The sequence below is a fragment of the Lagenorhynchus albirostris genome, chromosome 2, assembly GCF_949774975.1.
Source record: "Lagenorhynchus albirostris chromosome 2, mLagAlb1.1, whole genome shotgun sequence".
Taxonomy (NCBI): Eukaryota; Metazoa; Chordata; class Mammalia; order Artiodactyla; family Delphinidae; genus Lagenorhynchus; species Lagenorhynchus albirostris.
In genome coordinates, this window is record NC_083096.1 from 164,725,172 (window position 1) to 164,749,154 (window position 23,983).

Sequence of the window (23,983 nt, forward strand, 5' to 3'; positions counted from 1 at the left end):
TTGGTTTCCATGGAGTTGCCTTCTCGCAGCTGGTTGAGCCGAGCGCGGTGCATTGTTGAACTAGAACTCGGCCGCCACCCCGAGCCTGAAGGAGATGGGGGCTTCTGAGAAAACGCCTCCAACGTCGGGGTAGGAGGGGCCCGCACAGCCCTCTCACTCGAGGGAGGAGAGGAAACGTGAGAGGCAACTTAGAGGGATGCCCTCTGTCTGAGATCCCTAAAAAAGAGGGACCTCCAGGGTCCCTGACTTCCCGAGAGAAAGAAAGAAGCCCCAGAGAGAGCACCCCTATTTTGTGGAAGAGGGGTGCTAGAGTGATGACAGCTCCTCCCGGAAGGAGAAGACGGGTACTAAGGCGAGGGCCTCCACCCCTGAGAGTACTCGTGCCCAGGAGGCCCACTCTGAGTGGGATGCAATTGGCCTGAGGACTGCTTCCTACTGTGCCTAATCCAGTTGCACCCTCAGCTTCTCTGTCGAACAACTCCCTGGCATTTCCTGGTTAGGTCCGGCCACAGGAAGGCAAGCCACACCCTCCCAGCTACTCTGCCTCTTTTCAGGTCCCAGCGTGGTGCATCTAGGGGCTGTCCAAGGAATTACAAACTTGTTGTTGAGGCTTTGGCAAAGCTTCCGGCAGTGCTGACCTTTCCAGGTCTCTGCCCTATAGCCGCTCTTACTTTTTTTTTTTTTTTTTTTTTTTTTGGTACGCGGACCTCTCACTGTTGTGACCTCTCCCGTTGCGGAGCACAGGCTCCGGACGCGCAGGCTCAGCGGCCCGCGCGGCTCGCGGGCCCAGCAGCTCCGCGGCATGTGGGATCCTCCCAGACCGGGGCACGAACCCGTGTCCCCTGCATCAGCAGGTGGACTCTCAACCACTGCGCCACCAGGGAAGACCCTGCTCTTACTTTTGACTGTGCTCGCCTGAGCGATGCTAATTGCAGTTTTACCTAAACGTGCGTTTTTTAACAACCGAGGGCGCATTTATGGCTTATAAATCCGTGCCCCCCCCCAATTTACTCTCTTTGGTACCCAAATCCAGCCCGCTACTTGTGACTTTGCCCAAAGACCCGTATTAATCAAAGATTTAGACTCTGGGGTCAGAAAACAAAGGTTCAAAAATCACTTCTCCATTTCTACTAGCTAGGTAACCTTGAACTTCTGAACTTCTCACTATAGCTGAATTTCTCAGAGCCTCTTTCCTCAATTGTACAATTGGGTCATTGTGGGGATCAGAAACAGTACATGGAGGGTAATGGGAAACTGCTTCCTGGATAAGGGGTTTTACTTTGGAATGATGGAAATGTTTTGGAACTAGATAGATGGTTGCACAACATTGTGAATGTACTAACTGCCACTGAATTGTTCACTTTAAAATGATGAATTTTATATTATGTGAATTTCACCTCAAATTATTTTTTTAAAAAAAAGGATGCAGGGAATTCCCTGGCAGTCCAGTGGTTTGAATTCTGCGCTTCCACTGCAGGGGGGTCTGGGTTCGATCCCTGGTTGGGGAGCTAAGATCCTGCAAGCCGCCACGTGGCTCAGCCAAAATAAATAAATAAACAATTTAATTTAAAAAAATTTTTAAAAGATGCAAGTTTGGGAACCAGACTGCCTGGCTTTGAATCCCAATTCTATCACTTAGAAGTTGTATGACTTTGGGCCTATTAAAAACAAACAAACAAGAAACAGTACATGGAACTTGGTACACTAAATAAATGCTATTAGGAGAAACTGAATTTCTTCTAGGGATATGCTGGTGCCATCGATCGTGGAAACACAGCCTCCTCTCTGCCCACATGCATACTCCACACTGGGGTATGGGCCCCTCTATGTTTCTACTGCCTCCAGTTCTGGTCTCTATTATTTACCAGTTTTGCAATTACCTATCTACTTCTTTTTCATGCATCAGATTATGGCATTATGGAACAGAAAGACCATATCTGGGTCCTCTGTATCCTATTCATCCAGTGCAGGGCTAATTAACCCATTCATTCAACAAATATTTACATATTTACTATGTGCCAGGCTCTGGCTTAGGCGCTGGGCATACGCTGGTGTGTAAAACAGATGTGATCCCTGCCCTTGTGAAGCCAACAGTCTAGTGGCAAAGACAGTTAAATAGCGAAGACTATGAATGAATAAACATGCTGCAGGGATAAACAACAAAGTTGGGATAGGGAGAAGGTAGGGGGAGTCACTTGGGTAGAGAGAAGACCAGGGGATGCCAAGGCCTGAAGGTTGAGAAGGACTTAGACATATGACTTAGCCAAGAATGTTCTGGGCAGGGGGAAAGGTGATGACCTTGAGGTGGAATATTTCTTGGCATCTTCAAGAAATGGAGGAGAGGCCAGTATAGCTGGGGCTTAGTTGGACAGAGGGCAAGTGGAGAGGTTGGCAGGAGTCAGCAGGGGCCAGATGTGCAAAGCCTGTAGACCCTGATGCGCATATGATTTTTTTTTCAAAGTACAGCGTATGAAGTATAATGGGAAAGAAGCCATAGGCAGTTTTTAAGCAGTCAAGTGACAGATATAAATTTTTTTAACAATTTACTTGGCTGCTACGAGGAGAATAGACTGTAGGGGGCCAGCATAAATGCACAGAGATCAGTGAGGAGGCTATTGCAGTCATCCAGGTGAGAGGTGATGATGACAAGTTTGCAGTGGAGAGAAGTGGAAAGAGTCAGGATATATTTTGAAGATAGAGTCAACAGGACTTAGGGGTGGAGTGGATTTAGGGGGTGGTGAGGGAAAGAAAGAAATTATGGTCTATGTGCCCAGCTGTGTGCAGATGATGGTATCATTTCCAGCAAAAGGGAAGACTAGAAGGACGGGTTTCAGAGACAAAACCAAGAGTTTTATTTCTTTGCTTTTTTTTTTGGGCCACGCCACATGGCTTGTGGGATCTTAGTTCTCTGATCAGGGATCAAACCTGGGCCCTTGGCAGTAGAAGCATGAAGTCCTAACCGCTGGACAACCAGGGAATCCCCAAGAGTTTTATTTTTGACATAGTAAGTTCTAAATGCCTATGGGACCTCCAGAGGGAGACATTATGTAGGTGGCGGCTCTAGTCTGTATATCTCTTAGAGGAGAGGTCTGGGATGAAGAGAGTTTCTGGGGAAATGATCAGCATATATGCCCTGAGACTGGACGATATTACCTTGGAAGCCTAGAGAGAGAAGATAGCAGTGCCCCTTCCTGAGTCAAGAGAAAGTCCATCCAACAGAGATCTTGTCATGAGGAGATGCCTGCAAAGGAGCCGTGAGCAAGAGAGTTCAGAGAGGAGAGTAGTTTCACAGAAGCCAAGAGAAGAGCAGGAGACATCAGTCAACAGTGGCATCAGCTACTGGGAGACTAAAGTGATGACAGTGACTGATGTTTCCTGAACTGATCTGAACACACACCTGTTTGCTGAATGTCTAGCCTGTCAAACCTTATCCCTCCTTCCCTTTATCAAGTTTCCTTCCATGTGTCTTTGGCAACAGCAGTTGGGTGTGTCCCTGTGGGAACAGTAGGAAAAAAGGGTATTTCTAGCAGGATTGTTCATGGTAGCAAAAGAAAAGGGGGACAAAAAGGGAATAACCATGGACAGAATAATGGATGACTGAATTGTGCTGTGCTTAGAGTATCGTGGAAGTACACGGAGGGGACACTTAGCTTCAACGGGGTCAGCTCTCCCAGAGTGTCACTGCTTGCCTCCTGTTCACAATCTCCAGAAAAATCTTCATGCTAAGGAGGATGGTATAGGTCCAGGGTGGAAGGGGGGAGTTGATAAAAATCGAAACTGCCTTCTATTGGCAGGTGTAAATTCTTGATCTGCAAACTCAGAAATAAAACTTTAAAAAACTGAATTCAGACAGTCCTGCAGCCTGTGGAACAAAAACCACAGTCACAGAAAGATAGACAAGATGAAAAGGCAGAGGGCTATGTACCAGATGAAGGAACAAGATAAAAACCCCAGAAAAACAACTAAATGAAGTGGAGATAGGCAACCTTACAGAAAAATAATTCAGAATAATGATAGTGAAGATGATCCAGGACCTTGGAAAAAGAATTGGGGCAAAGATCGAGAAAATGCCAGAAATGTTTAACAAAGACCTAGTAGAATTAAAGAACAAACAAACAGAGATGAACAATACAATAATTGAAATGAAAACTACACTAGAAGGAATCAATAGCAGAATAACTGAGGAGGAGAACGGATAAGTGACCTGGAAGTCAGAATGGTGGAATTCACTGCTGTGGAACAGAATAAAGAAAAAAGAATGAAAAGAAATGAAGACAGCCTAAGACACCTCTGGGACAACATTAAACGCAACATCATTCACATAGGGGTCCCAGAAGGAGAAGAGAGAGAGAAAGGACCAGAGAAAATATTTGAAGACATTATAGTGAAAAACTTCCCTAACATGGGAAAGGAAGTAGCCACCCAAATCCAGGAAGCACAGCGAGTCTCATACAGGATAAATCCAAGGAGAAACACGCCAAGACACATAGTAATCAAACTGGCAAAAATTAAAGACTAAGAAAAATTATTGAAAGCAGAAAAGGAAAAATGAAAAATAATGTATAAGGAAACTCCCATAAGGTTAACAGTTGATTTCTCAGCAGAAACTCGACAAGCCAGAAGGGAGTGGCATGATATACTTAAAGTGATGAAAGGAAAGAACTTACAACCAAGATTACTCTACCCGGCAAGGGTCTCATTCAGATTTGATGGAGAAATCAAAAGCTTTACAGACAAGCAAAAGCTAAGAGAATTCAGCACCACCAAACCAGCTCTATAACAAATGCCAAAGGACTTCTCTAAGTGGGAAACACAAGAGAAGAAAAGGATCTACAAAAACAAACCCAAAACAATTAAGAAAATGGTTATAGGAACATACATATCGATAATTACCTTAAACGTGAATGGATTAAATGCTCCAACCAAAAGAAACAGGCTTGCTGAATGGATACAAAAACAAGACCCATATATATTCCATCTACAAGAGACCCACTTCAGACCTAGGGACACATACATACTGAAAGTGAGGTGATGGAAAAAGATATTCCATGCAAATGGAAATCAAAAGAAAGCTGGAGTAGCAATACTCATATCAGATAAAATAGACTTTAAAATAATGTTACAAGAGACAAGGAAGGACACTACATAATCATCAAGGGATCAATCAAAGAAGAAGATATAACAATTATAAATCTATATGCACCCAACATAAGAGCACCTCAATACATAAGGCAACTGCTAACAGCTAAAAAGGAGGAAATCGACAGTAACACAATAATAGTGGGGGATTTAACACCTCACTTACACCAATGGACAGATCATCCAAAATGAAAATAAATAAGGAAACACAAGCTTTAAATGACACAATACACCAGATAGGTTTAATTGATATTTATAGGACATTCCATCCAAAAACAGCAGATTACACTTTCTTCTCAAGTGCGCATGGAACATTCTCCAGGATAGATCACATCTTGGGTCACAAATCAAGCCTCAGTAAATTTAAGAATATTGAAATCATATCAAGCTTCTTTTCTGACCACAACGCTATGAAATTAGAAATGAATTACAGGGAAATAAACGTAAAAAACACAAACACATGGAGGCTAAACAATACGTTACAAAACAACCAAGAGATCACTGAAAAAATCAAACAGGAAATCAAAAAATACCTAGAGACAAATGACAATGAAAACACGATGATCCAAAACCTATGGGATGCAGCAAAAGCAGTTCTAAGAGGGAAGTTTATAGCTCTACAACCCTACCTCAAGAAACAAGAAAAAACTCAAGTAAACAATCTAACGTTACACCTATAGGAACTAGAGAAAGAAGAACAAACAAAACCCAAAGTTAGCAGAAGGAAAGAAATCAAGATCAGAGCAGAAATAAATGAAATAGAAACAAAGAAAACAATCACAAAGATCAATAAAACTAAAAGCTGGTTCTTTGAGAAGATAAACACAATTGATAAACCATTAGCCAGACTCATCAAGAAAAAGAGGGAGAGGACTCAAATCAATAAAATTAGAAATGAAAAAGGAGAAGTTACAACAGACACCGCAGAAATACAAAGCATCCTAAGAGACTACTACAAGCAACTCTATGCCAACAAAATGGACAACCTGGAAGAAATGGACAAATTCTTAGAAAGGTATAACCTTCCAAGACTGAACCAGGAAGAAATAGAAAATATGAACAGATCAATCACAAGTAATGAAATTGAAACTGTGATTAAAAATCTTCCAACAAACAAAAGTCCAGGACCAGATGGCTTCACAGGTGAATTCTATCAAACATTTAGAGAAGAGCTGACACCCATCCTTCTCAAACTCTACCAAAAAATTGCAGAGGAAGGAACACTCCCAAACTCATTCTATGAGGCTACCATCACCCTGATACCCAAACCAGACAAAGATACTACAAAAAAAGAAAATTACAGACCAATATCACTCATGAATAGAGATGCAAAAATCCTCAACAAAATACTAGCAAACAGAATCCAACAACACATTAAAAGGATCATACACCATGATCAGGTGGGATTTATCCCAGGGATGGAAGGATTCTTCAATATACCCAAATCAATCAATGTGATACACCATATTAACAAATTGAAGAATAAAAAACATATGATCATCTCAATAGATGCAGAAAAAGCTTTTGACAAAATTCAACACCCATTTATGATAAAAACTCTCCAGAAAGTGGGCATAGAGGGAACCTACCTCAACATAATAAAGGCCATATACGACAAACCCACAGCAAACATCATTCTCAATGGTGAAAAACTGAAAGAATTTCCTCTAAGATCAGGAACAAGACAAGGATGTCCACTCTCACCACTATTATTCAACATAGTTTTGGAAGTCCTAGCCATGGCAATCTGAGAAGAAAAAGGTATACAAATTACAAAAGAAGAAGTAAAACTGTCACTGTTTGCAGATGACATGATACTATATAGAGAGAATCCTAAAGATGCCACCAGAAAGCTACTAGCGCTAATCAATGAATTTGGTAAAGTTGCAGGATACAAAATTAATGCACAGAAATCTCTTGCATTCCTATACACTAATGATGAAAAATCTGAAAGAGAACTTATGGAAACACTCCCATTTACCATTGCAACAAAAATAATAAAATACCTAAGAATAAACCTGTCTAGGGAGACAAAAGACCTGTATGCAGAAAACTACAAGACACTGATGAAAGAAATTAAAGATGATACCAACAGATGAAGAGATATACCATGTTCTTGGATTGGAAGAATCAATATTGTGAAAATGACTATACTACCCAAAGCAATCTACAGATTCAATGCAATCCCTATCAAATTACCAATGGCATTTTTTATGGGACTAGAACAAATCATCTTAAAATTTGTATGGAGACACAAAAGACCCTGAATAGCCAAAGCAGTCTTGAGGGAAAAAAATGGAGCTGGAGGAATCAGACTCCCTGACTTCAGACTATACTACAAAGCTACAGTAATCAAGACAATATGGTACTGGCACAAAAACAGAAACATAGATCAATGGAACAAGAAAGCCCAGAGATAAACCCACGCATCTATGGACAACTAATCTATGACAAAGGAGGCAAAGATATACAATGGAGAAAAGACAGTCTGTTCAATAAGTGGTGCTGGGAAAACTGGACAGCTACATGTAAAAGAATGAAATTAGAACACTCCCTAACACCATACACAAAAATAAACTCAAAATGGATTAAAGACCTAAATGTAAGGCCAGACACTATAAAACTCTTAGAGGAAAACATAGGAAGAACACTCTTTGACATAAATCACAGCAAGATCTTTTTTGATCCACCTCCTAGAGTAATGGAAATAAAAACAAAAATAAACAAATGCGACCTAATGAAACTTCAGAGCTTTTGCACAGCAAAGGAAACCATAAACAAGATGAAAAGACAACCCTCAGAATGGGAGAAAATATTTGCAAACGAATCAATGGACAAAGGATTAATTTCCAAAACATATAAACAGCTCATACAGCTCAATATAAAGAAATAAACAACCCAATCCAAAAATGGGCAGAAGACCTAAATAGTCATTTCTCCAAAGATGACATATAGATGGCCAAGAAGCACATGAAAAGCTGCTCAACATCACTAATTATTAGAGAAATGCAAATCAAAAGTACAATGAGGTATCACCTCACACCAGTTAGAATGGGCATCATCAGAAATCTACAAACCACAAATGCTGGAGAGGGTGTGGAGAAAAGGGAACTCTCTTGCACTGTTGCTGGGAATGTAAATTGATACAGCCACTATGGAGAACAGTACAGAGGTTCCTTAAAAAACTAAAAATAGAATTACCATATGATCCAGCAATCCCACTACTGGGCATATACCCAGAGAAAACCATAATTCAAAAAGACACATGCACCCCAATGTTCATTGCAGCACCGTTTACAATAGCCAGGTCATGGAAGCAACCTAAATGCCCTTCGACAGACGAATGGATAAAGAAGATGTGATATATATATACAATGGAATATTACTCAGACCTAAAAGGAACAAAATTGAGTCATTTGTTGAGACGTAGATGGATCTAGAGACTGTCATACAGAGTGAAGTAAGTCAGAAAGAGAAAAACAAATATCGTGTATTAACGCATGTATGTGGAACCTAGAAAAATGGTACAGATGAACCGGTTTGCAGGGCAGAAGTTGAGACACAGATGTAGGGAACAAACGTATGGACACCAAGGGGGGATAACTGCAGTGGGGTGGGGATGGTGGTGTGCTGAATTGGGTGATTGGGGTTGACATGTACACACTGATGTGTATAAAATTGATGACTAATAAGAACCTGCAGTATAAAAAAACAAACAAAAAAACATACTAAATTTTCCTTGGGTTATTTGTATGGAAATATGTTAATATAAATGTTTCAGACATTACATGAAATTTCTAAAAATCTTATATGTTCTGGTATAATGTTATAAGTCATAATTCTAGTTATTACTTTAAAATGTATATCTAAGAAATAACTAAATTTCCTTGTCAATTGCATTATTATGAACTTTCATCAAATCTTTAACGTGGTCATTTTAAAGTCTTTTGTCATTTACAGACAGTTCTGGGTGTACTCTGATGCTTTTGCAAAAATGTTCCTATAAAAGGGTTTCATCTTCAAGGAATTCATGGAAAAGACTCTGACAAGTACAGATTTCTGGTAACTGACTATACTGCTGAACTGAATGAATAAGCATTTTCAGAACTCTAATGGAAAACTGATGAATTCATAAAAGTGCTAACAAAAGATCAAGATAAAAAAAATTAATTACATGGGTCTGAGCAAACTGATGAGGATGATTATAATTTTTGTGACTTTCTTTTTGAATAAAAGAAAAATCCTACAAGGGCTCAGAGGCAAAAAAATATTCAAATCAATTTTCACTGCAAAGTAAAGGACCTGTTACAGTGGAGGATTACTGGAGTGAATGTCAATATTATGACATAGTATGAGTGTGTTTCGTGTTTGGTAATTGCAATCATTGTTGCTTTTGTTGTGGTCATCCATTTACAATGCTTGGTGTCAGTTTATTTATCTCTTGTAAAAATAAAATACAGTGTGTGTGTGAAAACAAATACCAACACACTTAAAAAAAAACTGAATTCAATTTCTTTTTAAAAAAGTTAATTATTGGACTTCCCTGGTGGCGCAGTGGTTAAGAATCCACCTGCCAATGCAGGGGACACGGGGTCGAGCCCCAGCCCGGGAAGATCTCACACGCTGCAGAGCAACTAAGCCCATGCACCATAACTACTGAGCCTGCGTGCCACAACTACTGAAGCCCGTACACCTAGAGCCCGTGCTCCACAACAAGAGAAGCCACCACAGTGAGAAGCCCGCGCACCTCAACAAAGAGTAGCTCCCACTCAGCGCAACTAGGGAAAGCCCACGTGCAGCATTGAAGATGCAATGCAGCCAAAAATAAATTAATTTTTTTAAAGTTAATTATTTCCCCAGCTTTATTGAGATATAATTGACATATAACTGAATTTAATTTCTATATTATTTATCCAGTAAACATGAATTGCACATCTAGTATCTAGTGCTAGGCCTTGGAAGGACAGCAATGAATATGACAAAGTCCCTGCTCTTGTGAAGCTTCCATTCCAGAGAGGGGAGAGACAGGCGATAATACGAGTAAACAAACGTATAACATAATTTCAAGTGATGCTAAGTGCTCTGATAAAAAATAAAGTGGGGAAAATAATAAAATAAATAAAATAAAGTGGGAGAAAGGGACAGAGAATGATGGGAAAGGCTCTATTTTAGATAGAATGGTCAAGAAGGCTTCCCTGAGGAGGTGGCACATGAGCAGACGCCTAAATGAAGTGAAGGTGTCAAGCATGTGAAGATCTGGGGGAAAGAATTCCAGAGGAAGGGCCTGAGGCTAGGAGCGCTGGGCACGTCCGAGTAACAAGACCAGTGACAGGGAGAATGGTAGGAGATAGGTTAGAGAGGCAGCCAGCAGCCATATCCTCCAGGGTTTATGGGCCATGATAAGGAGTTTGGATGTTGTTCGAGGGTTATGCTAAGTCATTGGACGGTTTTGAACTGCAGAGTGTGCGATCTGATTTACATTTTAAAAGATCACTCTGGCTGATCTGAGATGAGAATGGCAGCAGGGAGACCAGTTAGATGACCAGAGGTGATGATGCCTGGGACTCAGGAGAAAAAGGTAGAGATGGTGAAAGGTGGCCAGATTTGGGATAAGTTTTTTTTCTTTCATTGTGGTAAAATATGTATAATTTGCCAGTTTAACCAGTTTTAGATCTATAATTCAGTGGCATTAAATATATTCACAGTGTTATGCAACTATCACTATTTATATCCACCCATCTATATATTTATATCCAGAACATTTTCATCATCCCAAACAGAAACTCTGTACCCGTTAAGCAATAACTCCCCAATTCCCCCTCCCTCCAGCCCCAGTAACCTTTATTCTAACCCCTGTCTGCATGAATTTGCCTATTCAAGATATCTCAAATAAGTGAAATCATACAAATTTGTCCCTTTGTGTCTGGCTTATTTTCAAGGTTCATCCATATTGAAGAATGTATCAGAACCTCATTCCTTTCAATGGCTGAATAATATTCCATTGTATGTCTATATCACATTTTGTTTATCCTTTCATCTATTGTTGGACATTTGGGTTTTGTCCACCTTTTGGCTACTGTGAATAATGCTGCTATGAATATCGATGTTCAAGTACCTGTTCGAGTCCTCGCTTTCAATTATTTGCGATACATACCTAGGAGTGGAATTGCTGGATCATATGGCAATTCTATGTTTAACTTTTTGAGGAACCTCCAAATTGTTTTCCACAATAGCTACACCATTGTACATTCCCACTAGCAATGAATAAGGGTTCCAGCTTCTCCACATCCTTGCCAACACTTATTTCCTATTATTTTTCTTAATAGTCATTCTAGTGGGTCTGAAGAGCTCTTCTCATTGTGGTTTTGATTTGTATTTCCCTAATGATTAATGATGGGTATCTTTGCATGTGCTTATTGGTCATTTGTACATCTTCTTTGGAGAAATGTCTGTTCAAATCCTTTGCCCAATTTTAAATTGGATTGTTTTTTGTTGTTAACGTGTAGTAGTTCTTTTTTTTTTAAATTTATTTATTTACTTATTTTTTGGCTGCGTTGGGTCTTCGTTTCTGCGTGAGGGCTTTCTCAACTTGAGGCAAGCGGGGGCCACTCTTCATTGCGGTACGCGGGCCTCTCACTATCGCAGCCTCCCTTGTTGTGGAGCACAGGTTCCAGACGCGCAGGCTCAGTAGTTGTGGCTCACGGGCCCAGCTGCTCCATGGCATGTGGGATCTTCCCAGACCAGGGCTCGAACCCGTGTCCCCTGCATTGGCAGGCAGATTCTCAACCACTGTGCCACCAGGGAAGCCCCAGATATATAATTTACAAATATTTTCTCCCATTCTGTGGGGTTTTTTTTCTCACTCTCTGGATAGTGTCTTTTTAAAACATTTTTAAAAATCGAAGTATTGTTAATTTACAATATTGTGTTAGTTTCAAGTGTACAGCAAAGTGATCCAGTTATATATATAATATATATGTATATATGTATATTCTTTTTCAGATTCTTTTCCATTATAAGTTATTACAAGATATTGAGTATAGTCCCCTGTGCTATACAGTAAGTCATTGTTTATTTTATATATAGTAGTGTGTATATGTTAATCCAAAACTCCTGATTTATCCCTCCCCCCATTTCCCTTTGGTAACCATAAGTTTGTTTGCTATGTCTATGAGTCTACTTCTGTTTTGTAAACAAGTCCATTTGTATCATTTTTTTAGATTCTACATATAAGTGATATCATATGATATTTGCCTTTGTCTGACTTACTTCACTTAATATGGTAATCTCTAGGTCCACCTATGTTGCTGCAAATGGCATTATTTCATTCTCTTTTATGGCTGAGTAATAAGATAATGTCTTTTGATGCATAAAAGTTTTTAATTTTGGTGCGATCCAATTTGTCTATTTTTTCCTTTTGTTGCCCGTGCTTTTGTTGTGACACTTAAGAAACTATTACCAAATCCAAGATCATGAAGATGGGATAAGTTTCGAGACTAGAACTTAAATGGCCAGCCAAGGAATTGGACATTGGTGTGAACAATAGAGAGGAATGAAGGATGTGTGTCCTATGTTTTTGGCTTGAGCAACTGGGTAAAAAGTGATGGCATTTACTGAAATGGGAAGAGTCATGGAGGTGCTAATTTGGAAGGGAAAATCAAAGCTTCCATTTTGGCCATAATTTTGAGATGATTATAAGATGAATAGGCAGTTAGAGATACAGACCTGGGGTGTAGAGTATCAGCGAGGGCTGCAAGTGTAACTTGGAAGTCATGAACATGTAGATGGCTTCAAAAGCCGTGAGATCATCTGGGAAGAGTGAAGAAAGAATTCCAAAGACAGGCCTGGAGCTCCAAACAATAGATTGGGAACTGAGGATGGGATAAAGGAAGGAGAGCGTGGTAATAAGCAAATGAGACTGAGAAGGTACAACCAGTTAGGAAGAAAGAAAACCAGGAGAGTTGTTTTGTTTTGGTTTTTTTTGGTGTGGTACGCGGGCCTCTTACTGTTGTGGCCTCTCCCGTTGCGGAGCACAGCCTCCGGACGCGCAGGCTCAGCGGCCATGGCTCACAGGCCCAGCCGCTCCGCGGCATGTGGGATCTTCTCGGACCGGGGCATGAACCCGTGTCCCCTACATCAGCAGGCGGACTCTCAACCACTGCGCCACCAGGAAAGCCCCATAAACCAGGAGAGTTTTGAGTCTCAGAAGCCAAGTGAAGAAATGGCTTCAAGAAAGAAGTGATCACCTGTGGTAAAGGGTGTTTGGTGAGCCTGACATGACCAGTTTCACTGGGTTGGCAGGAAGAAAAGCCTGCTTGGGATGGGTTAAAGACAGAATGGGGGGAGAAGAGGAGAAAGAGAGAGAATGAGAGGTGAGGCAGTGGAGTCAGGGACTATAGAGAAGCATTTAGAAAAAGTGGAAAACAAAAACAGGATAATAATTGAAGGGGGGCCTGGGGGTCAAGGGAAGTTTGACCTCTTTCTCTCAAATAGGGGTTATGACAGTAAAGGGGAAATTAGTGATACAGGAGAAGGAGGAGAAACTTGCAGGAGCAAAGTCTTTGAGTAGGTGAGTGGGGATGGGATCCAGTGTATAAGTTGAAAGTTGCCTATAGGCATAGCAGGAGGAATAATTTAGAGTTTTCCCCACACACTTCCCAGGGCCTGCATCTAAGTTCTAGGAGTCTTCTGAACCACAAACACAGGTGGAATGGAGCAGGGTAAGGAATATCTAGTCTTGGTCATCTGTCCTTACTGACATCTTCCTTCCTACCTGGTGTGAAGTCATCTGCCCATGTGGCTTGCTACTGTGTCCTCCTCTTCATGCCTGCCAGCAATATGTGCCACACCTACTCTGCTCAAGGCCACTGGAGAAAATGTTCCACTGCTCCCGGTGCCACCCTCAAACATGAGGAGTCACGTTCTCCAACCATTCCTTTTCCACTGCTCCTGGACTGGGTTGGGTGTGAGGACCTAAGGCTAGGCTGCTGTTACAAAGAGAATGAACAATCACTCAGTGGCTTGAACGAAATAGAAGTTTCTTTTTCTCTTGTATAATTGCAATGGACTGAATATGTCCTCCCAAAATTCATATGTTGAAACCTAATCCTGAGTGTGATAGTATTTGGAGGTGGAGCCTTTGAGAGGTGATTAGGTCAAGAGGGCTAAGCCCTCACAAGTGGGATTAGTGCCCTTACAAAAGAGGCCCTAGAGAGCTCCCTTTCTCCCTCCACCATGTGAGGACACAGAAGACAGGAACCAGGAAACAGGTGTCTTCATCAGACACTGAATCTGCCAGCACCGTGCTCTTGGACTTCACAGCCTAGAGAACAGTAAGAAATAAATTTCTGTTGTTGATTAGCCACCCAGTCTATGGTCTTCTGCTATAGCAGCCTGAACTGACAATCACGGTCTAAGGACTAACATTCAAGTCGTCTGGTGGCTGTGCTCTCTGTTGTCATCCAGGCACCCAGATTCCTTCCACAGGCTAGTTCATGTAGAGTTGAACTGGCAGAAAAAGTCCTGGAGTCCTCCCCCTTTCTTTTAACAACAGTTCCGTTTTTCCAGTTGTTTGGGCCAAAAATCTTGGTGTCATCCTTTACTCCTCTCTTTCTCTCATATCTCACATCTGGACAGTCAGTAAAGGCTACGTATCCCTCACTAGTTGAACTCCTGTTATCCAAACTCAGAAACCAAAAAGACACAGATAACTATTTTGAAAAGTCCTTCAGTATCTGAGCCCTTACTACTACAACCAGCCTTCCACCTAGGCCCTGTGTTTTAGGGGACCCTGCATATCACAAACACACATCAAATAACACACAAGTGCCTCTGACTCCCAGGATCCGAAGCCCAGCACTGGCACAGCACAGCTCGTAATCATAAACATCCGCTCTAGGACTAGCACCATTCAGGCCCTGGGGAATGCTTCTAAAATCTCTTGCCCTATGTCCTCAAAACAAAAGTTGACTGTGTCGATTGCTGTAAAAGTTTACAGGTTGCGTTGCTGCCAACATCAGGGACAGACACGGCTACAGTGTCTGGGGAAGATTGAGAGATGGAAGAGCTTAGGTAAGAGAAACAACAAACTGGTTGACCTGCCAAATCCTTCCTCTCCGATAGCATGAATGTAGTTATAAATCCTTGCATGACAAAGCATCATTTGCCGGTAGTGCCCAATATCCATTTTCTTGCTTCTCTTCCAGTTTCAATTCCAAATGAGACGTACTCATAAATTACCTCAACATTCACAACAGCTGCACATGGCAGCAAAGGGATGTTTTCCAATTAAACAATTATTACTCACCTGGGTATGTATAGCTCTAGATTATATGTGAAGCATAGTACAAATTCTTCCTATTAGCATTTAGATAGATATTGAATACTAAAATGGTAGAAAGTTTTATTTTAAAAAAAATAAGATTTGGGGGCTTCCCTGGTGGCGCAGTGGTTGAGAGTCCGCCTGTGGATGCAGGGGACACAGGTTCGTGCCCCAGTCTGGGAAGATCCCACATGCCGCGGAGCAGCTGGGCCCGTGAGCCATGGCCGCTGAGCCTGTGCTCCGCAAAAAAAAAAAAAAAAATAAGATTTGATAAACTTTACCAAAACAAAATATATCAGCTTCAAATTTTGATTTAAAATGTTATATTAGGGGCTTCCCTAGTGGCGCAGTGGTTGAGAGTCTGCCTGCCGATGTAGGGGACAGGGGTTCGTGCCCTGGTCCGAGAGGATCGCACGTGCTGCGGAGCGGCTGGGCCTGTGAGCCATGGCCGCTGAGCCTGCGCTCCACAGAGGGAGAGGCCACAACAGTGAGAGGCCCACGTACCGCAAAAAAAAAATGTTATATTAATATGTATAGCTTGCTTTTTTATTTGTAATATATGATTTAAATCTTTTGAAGTAATTTTTTAAATTTTAAAATATATAATAAAATATTAATTTTTAGCTAATCTTTTGATGAAAATATATTCAAATTTTGTGTATTCTGAAAACAATTACATTTTAATTTTTTTTTTTTTTCTTTCGTAGTACGCGGACCTCTCACCGCTGTGGCCTCTCCCGTTGCGGAGCACAGGCTCCGGACGCACAGGCTCAGCGGCCATGGCTCACGGGTGCAGCCGCTCTGCGGCACGTGGGATCCTCCCGGACGGGGGCACGAACCCGTGTCCCCTGCATCGTCAGGCGGACTCCCAACCACTGCACCACCAGGGAAGCCCTACATTTTAATTTTAATTCTTTAAATCAGAGGTTGGTAAACTTTTCTGTAAAGGGAGGGATACTAAATATTTTAGGCTTTGTTGGTCATTGCATTCTCTGTTGTAACTACTCTGCCACTGTAGCATGAAAGCAGCCATAGACAATACATAAATGAATTAATGTGGCTGTGTTCTAATAAAACTTTATTTACAAAAACGGGCAAAAGGCCTGATTTGGTCCACAGGTTATAGTTTTCCAGTGCTGTCAAGAGAACACAAATTATGTGAAATTTTTAATTATGAAAAAATATTAGTAATTTTGCTGAAACAAAATCAAGAAAAATACATTGTAGGTGTGTCAGTACCCTTCAGCCAAAGACCAGCAGAAACACACCTGTAGTTAAATGAATTGGATTTATAACTCCCAGCAGTGAGGGAGAATACACATCACTGGGAATCATAGGATGTCTCAGAGGGTGTTAGGAAGAACCTATTATAGGATCTGGGCTAAGGTTGAGTGACTTGGGGGAAGGTCTAAGAAAGTGAGGGATTGCTCTAGATTGGATGTCAGAAAGCAAGGGCAGGGACTTCCCTGGTGGTCCAGTGGCTAGGATGCTGCACTCCCAATGCAGGGGGCCCAGGTTCCATCCCTGGTCAGGGAACTAGATCCTGCATGCCACAACTAGGAGTTCACAGGCCACAACTAAAGAATCCACTTGCCACAACTAAGATCCCACATGCTGCAACTAAGAACTGGCGCAGCCAAATAAATAAATAAATATTTTAAAAAAGAAAAAAAGATAGAAAGCAAGGACAATGCTATGATTGGGGATGCAAGTTTGATCTATAGAAGGAAGAGACTAGCCCAAGGGTAAAACTAATTGGTAAGGAGTAGCAGTCACTCATTTTAGCTAAGGTGGGGTTGTTTGATATTTTGACTTGTTGTCTATGCTTAGACAAAATATAAAGTGACCTTGTTTTGTCTCATTTTATCATGGTGTCAGAGCAATCTTGTCTAAGACTGGTATTCTGTGTGGTCATTTATGTTTAATAACATGACCTAGCTCGGAGTGCCAGGCCAGCCTCCTTTTTTTTTCTTTCTTAAATGGAATAAATACATAATTTATTAATTGTGTACATATTTTCTTACTCCTCATCCAAGTATTTCCAGTCCACCAATAGAACACCCAGGTATGTACTAATATTCAGTCATTTTAACAGACTTTCAGTCATATAAAAACCATAGGTTTCTATACATATTTTTCATTTTGTTGTTATGAAACTATATTTGTTAAGGTATGAAGATAGAATATACCTTAAATAATAGGTTTTTGTCTTGATTTAGAGTTTTTAAATATTTAGACATCTGGTAGGTGAGCATCCATTTATACCATTGTCCCAGGCCCTGTAGAAGTGAGTGGTGGGCCTGTTTGCTTCTCCCTCATCAAACTCAAGGTGACATGACCACTCTCACATCAGAGCTCACCATCCAAGCTCAGAAACCACATAGATTCAGATAGTGAGGGATAGTCAGGATACTTCCAGAATTCAAGCACTTCTTACACCCCTGTTGCCAATACTCTGGTCCAAGCCATTTCAATTTCTCATCTGGTGTGGTGGGCTTTGTATTACGTCAACTCAACCAAGCTGCAACTATGTTTCCCAGAGTTCCTTTTCTTGTATAGTTTTGGATGAGAATTGACCACAGAGGGAAATTTAGGCAGGATTTAGGAGGTGGAAGTGAAGCTGTAGACATGCTTACGCTTGGAAGGCTAGTACAGGGTCAAGTGCTGCTGCAGTTCATACATGTTTTCACTGATCTGTTGGCTCCCCTTGTCGGTGTAAGGCAGCGGCTGGGCCATAGCTCCTCCAGCACCCCCTCCCCGCCCCAGCTTCTCCAGCTCCAGGGTAGGTGTGTGTTGATGAAAGGCACCAGATTCTCTTGCCGGTCATCATCAAAATTGGAGGCTTAGAGGTGGGGAGAGAGAAATGCGGGGGTGGAGGTCTAGTTTGTCCTCATAGATTCCAGTTCATCTTCATGGGTGCCAGCTTGACCTTGCCCTCCACCACTTCATGTCCGTCTTTCAGAACACCCATCATTTAGCACTTCCCTGCTGACTCCTAACCCAACAGCAGAAGCACAAACAACAGCTGTACATAAACTGTGTAACCAGCACCCATAATTGCATATAATCAAATATGTATAATAAATCCCTTATTCTTACCACTCTTAATGGTTCTGCTTCTCTGATGGAACCCTGATGGATACATCTGGATTATTGCAACTGACTCCTAACTGGTCCCCTTGCTTCTGTCCCTGCCCTCCTGGGAAGCCAGAGTGATCCTGTGAAAGCTTTTCAGACATGTCACTCCTCTGCTCAAATCTCTCCAATGGCTTCCCATCTCATTCTAAGTAAATGCCAAAGTCTTTCCTTTAATTGTACCAGATTCAGTTTAGATGTCTCTCAGCAGTCAACATCCTTGCCTCATTGCCGAACGTTACTGGCTGCCTCAGCATCATCAGGAGGCAAGAGCTAGTCTTTGGCATGAACTCAATTAAGCCTGCTACAGTAGGAACACCAGAAGCTTTGGCACTCATGTCTGACCCAACTGGGCTTTATGAAGGCTCTGGCTTCCCCAGCAACAGCCCAGTGGAAGGAGTTAACACGGTTCCAAAGGGCAGACTGTTAAGACCCTGTTGGCAACCATGAGACTGGACAATGAAAAATTGATGACAGATAAATTCCTCACTCTTCTGCCTTACTATGGACTATTTCAAGACATAATGGTTCCATGTGACCTCTTTGAAGAGATCCCATGTGACTGAGCAACTGGCCTTGGTTTTTGTGGGGCTCTGGCCAGCTAAGTAATGTAAGATCTTATATTTCTTTCCTTCTTTTTGTTTCACTTCTGTTCTCCCCCTCACTTTTGCTTCCTTGGGATTGTAACACCCAAAAAAGCATCAGTGTACAACCTTTGATTCAGGCTCCATTTTCTAAGGAACATAGGTTGACATTTAGTACCAGAAGAGGTCCTAGAAAACAGACCTCCGGGGTGTGATTTTGTAGTTGAATTTCTCACCCATGTGAAAGCAATAGGAATCTCATTGTTGGTAGTAGATGGAGTGATAATAACTTTGCCCTTCAGCTGGCATCTCAATTAGTAAAGCTTTCACTTGTGGTGAAGGGAAGGCTATGTAGAAAAAAAAAATCACAGCCAATCACATTATAAGTGGCAGAGTTGCAAAGGTCTCTAAATGTACAGTGTCAGTAGACCTCCTATGTCATAGTCAAGGCCCTGATAGGGAAAGAGTAGGATCCTGAGACCTGGGCTAGGGACATCAGGGTAGACAAACCTAAGAATCTTTATCTCATAAGTTCTCCTGGGTGGCTGAAGCAGCCCCTGCCCTCTTGCTAAGGAATAACAGTTTCTCACTTCCTTGAGACTATACAATGATCTCACATGAAGCAGGTCCTTCATAAGATATTTGTTCTCCTTAATACAAATGTACTCCCAAAACACACTCAAAGAACTGGGATCAGTTCCTAGCAAATCCTAAGTGGGGAGATTTAAGTCCTGACCCAGGAAAAATAAGCTACACATCAAAGGAATTGAAAGGCCTGGCTAATATATGTGGGAGTGATCTTGGGAGTTTTAGACATGGCAGTGAGGGGGCAGGCATGGCAGAATATAAGACTGGCTAATGGGGAATACATTGTCATGGACCACACTTGAGTAAGTCAGGCTTTCATATGCTTGCAAGGATGCCTGAGCTGGTCTCTGGTAGTTTCCAAAGAGGGTCACCATCAATTCCTTCCTTCCCTCTATGTACATGCCACTCCTCACATCAGAAGATGGAGTCTATTTTCCTCCTTTCCTTGAATTTGGACTGGCCTATGACTTGCCATAACCAACAGAATATGGTAGAAGTGACACTGTTCCAATTCCAGACCTGGCCTTTGAGAAGACAGGCAGCTTCCATTTCCTCCCTCTTGGATGCCAGCCACCATGTAAGAAATCCAACCACACGGACGCCCTTACACTGTGAAGAGACACCATGCTGAGAAAGAGAGATGCCTGACCAGCCCCAGATGTTCCGTCCATCCCAGCTGAGCTGCCATTTATGTAAGTGAAAAGGACATCCTGGACATTGTGCCTCCTGCAACACCTACAAACAATACATGAGGCGTACGAACACCCAGCTGAGCCTAACCCAGGCTGCAGAATTGTGAGAAATAATAAATTGCTGTTGTGTTAAGCCTTTAAGTTTTGGGTGGGTGGTTATTCAGCAATAGATGATTGAAATATGATCTTAATAGTTTGCAAGGATGGTTCCTTAAAGCAGGATGATGACCTACAATAAATGAGGTCAAGATGCTAGAACTTCCTTGGTAGAGTATTAAGAAGAGGTCAGGGACTTCCCTGGTGGCGCAGTGGTTAAGAATCCGCCTGCCAATGCAGGGGACAAGGGTTTGAGCCCTGGTCCGGGAAGATCCCACATGCCACGAAGCAACTAAGCCCGTGCACCACAACCACTGAGCCTGCGCTCTAGAGCCTGCGAGCCACAACTACTGAGCCCCAGAGCCACAACTACTGAAGCCTGCACACCTGGAGCCCGTGCTCCGCAGCAAGAGAAGCCCCTGCAATGAGAAGCCCGCACACTGCAATGAAGAGTAGCCCCTGCTCGCCACAGCTAGAGGAAAGCCCGCACGCAGCAATAAAGACCTAACGCAGCCAAAATAAATAAATAAAAATTTTTAAAAATTAAAAAAAAAAAAAGAAGAGGTCAGAAAGTTTAGGGAGGTGGGAATGTAAGATCTAAGAACTCAGCACCCATGTTCTCTAGGAGGGCCCACACGACACCCTCTGCACTAAGTCAAAAAGGAACTCACTGATAAAAGGGACACCAGCACTTCTGAGTAGCTCAGTGGTGACTGTTTTGGGTACCCTGGGATTAAGAGTAATAGATGCTGCCATGGAATTGGGATCCCTAATATCAATACTAATGTTGGGATTCCAGAATGGCAGAGGTGGCATCCAAGACCAGGTGAATATAATTACTGTCAAGGGCAGCAAGGCCAGAGTGACGATGAGGATGCCTCGATCTGCAGGAATCTATGTCAAGTTGTTATGGAGATGGAATGGATGGACCGCTGACTGGGGGATCCTCTATTTTCATATTTTTTAAAAAATCAGGAGCTGGTAAGCAGATGACTGACATCAGCTGCTACAATGGATAACCACAGTCCCTCATCTAGATTCTAGATCTAAGTTCACAGAGCCAGAACCCCTTGACTACAGCAGAGGCCATAATTATATATAGTAAATATTCCTCCAATCCTTCCCCAAAGGAATCTGCTGTCATTTACCAGGATAACTGTGCATTGGAAAAAGGACAATATTCAGAATATTGAAAGATTGTTAAAGAAATGGAGTCTGAATTGACACAAAACAGAGTTCTCTGGCTAGAGCAGAGAGTAAAGGAGCGCAGGTGATATAGATGGAGTTTAAGTCCAATGGGTCCCAAAGAAGCTGACAGAATCCTTTCATTGATTCCACGATCTGCAGAGTAAAGGCTATAATGATAGGAAAAGCCAAGCAGAAGCTCCTGAAACTCCCTGTATTAGTCAGAGTTCTCCAAAGAAACAGAGAACCAATAGGATGTGTACATATATAGTAAGAGAGTGATTTATTTTAAGGAATTAACTCATGCAATTGTGGAGGCCGGCAAGTGCACAATCTTCAGGGTAGGCTGGCCACTTGGCGACCCAGGGAAGAATTGATAATACAGCTTGAGCCCGAAGGCAGACTGCAGGCAGAATTCCCTCTTCCAAGGGAGAGTCAGGATTTTTTAGCTCTTAAGGCTTTTAACTGACTGAATGAGGTGCACCCACATTATGGAAGGTAATCTTCTTTACTCAAAGTGTACTGATTTAAATATAAATCTCATGTAAAAACTACCTCACAGCAGCATCTAGAGTAGCATTTGACCAAATATCCAGGTACTGTGGCCTAGCCAAGTTAACACGTAAAATTAACCATTACACTGCCCTACAGCTGATTTGTGCAGTATTATTTCTGATCTAATACTTTAGCTGAGCTTGGATTCGCCATCATATCCCCATTCAATTCACCTGTCTAGCCTCCAGGAAAACAGATGGATCAGGTAGAAGATGGATAGATCACTGTGAACTTAACCATGTGATAGCCCCAATCAGAGATGTTCTCCTGGATGTGGTATCTTTACTGGAGCATATCCGCACAATCTCGAACACTTGTGTGTGGTTATTGATTTAGCAAATGCTTTCTTTTCAATACCCGAGAGAAGAGATGATCAAAGGCAGTTAGTTTGCCTTTACATCACAATAGGACAGTGAGAGCACCTTCACTCTCTCCCCTCAGGGCTTTGTTAACTTTCCTGCTCTCTGTTATCTATAGTCTTCAGGGAACTTGATCACCTTGACATCCCACAGAACATCATATTGGTCCACTATATTGATGACATCATGCTCATTGGACATGAAAAGGAAATGGTAAGCACCATATTTGCCAGAGAGTGGAAGATAAACTTCATGAAGATTCATGGTCCTGCCACACTGGGAATATTTTTAGGGGTTCAGTGGTTTGGGGCATGCCAGGACAAGTTATCTCACCTCACATATCTCTTAGAAAAATGCACAGTTTTGGGGGGCCTCTTTAGATTTTGGAGACAGAATAGACACGCTTAGAACTACTTCTCCAACCCTTTATTAGGTGACCTGGAAAGCTGCCAATTCTGAGTGGCGCCCAGACCAACAGAGGACTGTATAGCAGGTTCAGATCATAAAACAGGCAATGCGGCCACTTTGGATTATATGATCCTGCAGATACAATGTTGCTTGAGGAATCTGTGGTGGATAAAGTTTCTGTGGGGAGTCTCTGAAAGCTCAAATAGGAGAGTTGCAGTGAGGACCCCTAGGATTCTGGAGTAAGGCCATAATTACCATGGTCCATTTGAACAAAAAGGTTCTGATGTGTCACTGGGCCCCAGTAGTGACTGAGCATGTGACCACCAGATGTCAGGTGGCTGTATGTCTAAAGCTAGATGTTATCAGACAGGCACAGCAGCAATCCAATACGATGGAAGTGGTACATTCAGGGCTGGGCTCAAAGAGTTCAGAGGCATGAGTAAATCAAATGAACAGGCAGCTCAGACTCCCATGGCATCTAACTCTGTTGATCTGACACCTCTGCTTTAATTCATACCTATGGCCTCATGGAGGGTTCCCTATAGCAAACTGATAAAGGAGGAAGGGAGTAGAAGACAATTTACACGCAAGTCAGTATAGGCACAAGCTGGAAATGAACCACTCTATTACAACCCCAAGTGGGGGTAGCCCTGAAGGACGGCGGTAAACTCCCTGGGGGCAAAACTCCAAGCAATATACTTTGTCCTTCCTTTTGTATAGGAAGATATGACTGAAGCACAGATATACACTAATTCCTAATAACTGGCAAATGGCTTGGCTAGTTGGTCAAGGGCATGGAAAGAGAAAGAGCAGAATTTCAGAGACAAGCAGGTCTGGGTAAGGGGCACATAGATGAACTTATCGGAGTGGGTGCAAAGTATGCAGATCTTGTGTCTCACATTAATGCTCACCAGAGACCAT

General features: G+C 42.1%; 1 long non-coding RNA gene across 2 annotated transcripts; it reads left to right on the forward strand.

Moving 5' to 3' along the window:
• Positions 1–22: 22 nt before the first annotated feature.
• LOC132516318 (uncharacterized) lies at positions 23–22,864 on the forward strand. 2 transcript variants are annotated; one of them, XR_009539297.1, is made up of 4 exons: positions 23–129; positions 16,168–16,386; positions 17,497–17,525; positions 22,773–22,864. It is a non-coding gene; the product is annotated as an uncharacterized LOC132516318 (long non-coding RNA). The 2 variants fall into 2 exon arrangements; XR_009539296.1 differs by lacking the exons at positions 17,497–17,525; positions 22,773–22,864 and having other exon boundaries at positions 16,168–17,464.
• Positions 22,865–23,983: the final 1,119 nt, after the last annotated feature.